Raw genomic sequence first — 4,004 nt, forward strand, 5'->3', positions numbered from 1 at the left:
TTGCGAGTCGCTTTCATTCCACGCGAACTTTTTATACATGACAGACTCAGTCCGTATTAGACCATCAATTCAATTCATGTTTCAGGTCCCTCTGTTGATTTTGGGAGGTAAGATTCTCTGATCCCATTCTCATATTTCATATGAGTTTTATTAGTGGGACACTTGTTTTCAGGAGCTTTTCCATTTTATTTTCAGTGGGTCGTATCTAAATCTGGGATCCGGTGGACCCATTTACAATCCTATTTTTTACTATGCATTATCCTCTGTGTTTCTGAACGCTATTTTGCCAATTGGGGTAGGTAGAAAAGACGGCTAATACGTCTATAAGGAATGCGAGTGCAAGTTATGGGGGCATCAAACTGTTTTGGGTGTCTGTGAGTGTGCATATTTGGGTAAATGTGGAAGACTAAAGCATTGTTGCAGTATAGCTTTTTGGGCTTCCTGCATTGATAATCTAGCGACCCATTTTTTATTTTGACTGGAATCTATAGTTCAATTTGATTTCTTGGTCACTTGGATCATTGATATGGAAGAAGCCAATGGTAAGCAAGAATTCTGGTTCTTGCCTTTTTATTTAGCTGAAAGTTAATTTATTCCGACATAATTTTTCGTTTCTGGTTTTCGAGCTTGTTTATGTGATGGGCATGTGTGCACACACCCATCAGTGCCTTATTAGACGAGATATACGTACAAACCCCAAACACATATAATATGCAAATACCCCTTCTTTAAACTGAAAACAGTTTGTTTCAATACAAGAAATTTGCATATAATTTGCAGAGTGATGTTCTTTTACGGATTTTTAGACAAACGTTTGTTTTTCAAAGATGAATTCTGCGATTTGAAATCTAATCCACAATAGAAAAAGCCACGAGGCATGGATGGGGAAAATTATTTAGCAGCTTTTCAAGTGGACAAATTTTTTAGCAGCTCTTCAAATGAGTCTCGTATCTGCTTCCTGAATTTCCTGTTTTTCGTTGTTGTTACTCAGCTGTTCAAGACAGAGATATGAAATTCTTGACCAAGGCTGTTGAAGAAGCACACAATGCAGTTAATTGTGGCCATGGTGGGCCTGTTGGTGCGATCGTGGTTCGTAATGATGAGGTTATTGTGAGTTGTCACAACATGGTTCTCAAGAACATGGATCCCACTACACATGCAGAGGTTTCGGAAAAATATTGGGGCAGCGTCTCCTCTTCTAGGACATCCCCGCAGTCTCAGTCTTCATGAAGAGGGAACAGAAATACCACGGGAAGGTTAAGTCCCTCATTGATGGCTTGAGAGATTCTAGAAGCAAACCCTGGAAAGGATTTTCTCAATTAATAGAAAAAGTTGCTGTTAGGCCAGAGAAATTTATTGATCCTTATCTTAATACAATCCTGGCTAGCACTGTTATGTTGCAGGGCGTGATAGATGATGCAAATCAGAAAAAGGTTGCAGTAGAGAAACTGAAGGCCTTGTATGGTTGGGCTGATGAGAGCCTGATAGAGGATGTTTTACTGGCTATTAATTATGAGCTTGAACAAGCCTCTGCTTCCCTGGAGTCTATGGCTGTGATGACGTTGCCGGAGAATTCAGATCCCTCTGATGCATCTGAAGCTATTGAGAATTCTCTACCTGATCAGAGTTCTGAAGGAAGTGACCCTCTATTGCCTAAGTCCTTGGGTTTTGAAAATTTACATGTGACAGTTTCAAGAGGACACATGCCAACTGCTCCCCCTGAGCCAGAATGGGAGGAATATGATGTATATTTGAAACATCGAAAGGAAGCATTGTGGATGTGAAAGGAAGCATTGTGGATGCTCAGGTATATTTTGCCAGCCTATTTCCATGAAGTCCATTGAATTTTTTTAAGGTGATCATTACTGATAATTGGGAAGGCATGAACATATATTATCATCGCTTGTTTTCAAGCAGGGCTGCAAATCGACATTCAAGGGAAGCTGAAAGAGCTTATTTGTGAGGCGATCACAGCACTGCTACGAATATTTCTCTAAAATCAAAAGAGGAACATTTGGCTGCAGATAAACTAAATGCTAAGGCAGCTACATATATTCTTCAAATTAGAAATGAAAAACATAAGGACATTTGGAAGTTAGATCTCCATGGGCTTCATGCAGCAGAAGCGGTGCAGGCCTTGGAATTGCGATTGGAATTGGGCGCACCCGTTGTTTACTACTAAGGGAAAAAGAGGTGGTCACCCTTGGTCGGTGATGGTCGTTGGGGTTCCATACCCACTATATAGGAGCAGCTGAGAAGTGAGGACAGGACAAGACATATCGTAGAAGGAAAAAAGTTCCAATCTTCTTCTCATCATGTACTGTCCTCCTTGCGAGTAGCTTTAATTCCACGCGAAACTTTTTATACATGACAGACTCAGTCTGTATTAGACCATCAATTCAATTCGTGTTTCAGGTCCCTCTATTGATTTTGGGAGGTAAGATTCTCTGATCCCATTCTCATATTTCATATAAGTTTTATTAGCAGGACACTTGTTTTCAGGAGCATTTCCATATTATTTTCAGTGGGTCGTATCTGAAACTGGGATTGGGTGGACCCATTACAATCCTATTTTTTACTATGCATTATCCTCTGTGTTTCTGAAAGCAATTTTTCCAATTGGGGTAGGTAGAGAAGATGGCTAATACGTCTATAAGGAATGCGAGTGCAAGTTGTGGGGGCATCAAACTGTTTTGGGTGTCTGTGAGTGTGCAGATTTGGGTAAATGTGAAGACTAAAGCGTTGTTGCAGTATAGCTTTTTGGGCTTCCTGCATTGATAATCTAGCGACCCAGTTTTTATTTTTTCGGGAATCTATAGTTCAATTTGATTCCTTGGTCACCTGGATCATTGATATGGAAGAAAACAATGGTAAGCAAGCATTCTGGTTCTTGCCTTTTTTTTTAGCTGAAAGTTAATTTATTCCGACATAATTTTTCGTTTCTGGTTTTCGAGCTTGTTTATGTGATGGGCATGTGTGCACACACCCATCAGTGCCTTATTAGACGAGATATATATACAAACCCAAACACATATAATATGCAAATACCCATTCTTTAAACTGAAAATAGTGTGTTTCAATACAAGAAATGAGGAAATAGGAGGACCTTGTTATGACAATTTATCACATGTTTTCTGATGCAGTTGTAGAATCCAAGGATGGGACCATTTCTGCAGCGTCGGCATATACAGGTCATCATGAAGGTCAGATTTTGCTAGGTTATGCTTGATAACAATATTTTATGCTACTTTTCAATGGCTTTGTTCTATTTGGGATCATGAAGATCGGTGCAGAAATCTGCATATAATTTGCAGAGTGATGTTCTTTTACGGATTTTTAGACAAACTTTTGTTTTTCAAAGATGAATTCTGCGATTTGAAATTTAATCCACAATAGAAAAAGCCACGAGGCATGGATGGGGAAAATTATTTAGTAGCTTTTCAAGTGGACAAATTTTTTAGCAGCTCTTCAAATGAGTCTCGTATCTGCTTCCTGAATTTCCCGTTTTTCGTTGTTGTTGCTCAGCTGTTCAAGACAGAGATATGAAATTCTTGACCAAGGCTGTTGAAGAAGCACACAATGCAGTTAATTGTGGCCATGGTGGGCCTTTTTGTGCGATCGTGTTTCGTAATGATGAGGTTATTGCGAGTTGTCACAACATGGTTTTCAAGAACATGTATCCCACTGCACATGCAGAGGTTTCAGAAAAATATTGGGGCAACGTCTCCTCTTCTAGGACATCTCCGCAGTCTCAGTATTCATGAAGAGGGAACAAAAATACCACGGGAAGGTTAAGTCCCTCATTGATGTCTTGAGAGACTCCGGTGTTCAACTCATATGAATACGAAACAATTCTCATTCGCCATTTTTTAATTTTTTAGATGGGAAAAAATCCTATATTTGATCATAAAATTACTCCATGGTTGTAACACTAGATGCCAACAAAATATTGTTGTACATTGCCCAATGGGTTTCTGTTGGTGATATGCCATGCCGGAGTTCGC

General features: G+C 39.5%; 1 long non-coding RNA gene across 1 annotated transcript; it reads left to right on the plus strand.

Annotated features, from left to right (window-relative positions):
• Window positions 1-455: 455 nt before the first annotated feature.
• Window positions 456-3,598, plus strand: LOC149255990 (uncharacterized). The gene is made up of 3 exons (XR_016266433.1): window positions 456-542; window positions 3,144-3,203; window positions 3,526-3,598. It is a non-coding gene; the product is annotated as an uncharacterized LOC149255990 (long non-coding RNA).
• The last annotated feature ends 406 nt before the right edge of the window (window positions 3,599-4,004 follow it).

This window comes from Pinus tabuliformis, chromosome 7, assembly GCF_031772625.1.
Source record: "Pinus tabuliformis cultivar Carrire ecotype Pingquan chromosome 7, CPIR1, whole genome shotgun sequence".
Lineage (NCBI taxonomy): Eukaryota > Viridiplantae > Streptophyta > Pinopsida > Pinales > Pinaceae > Pinus > Pinus tabuliformis.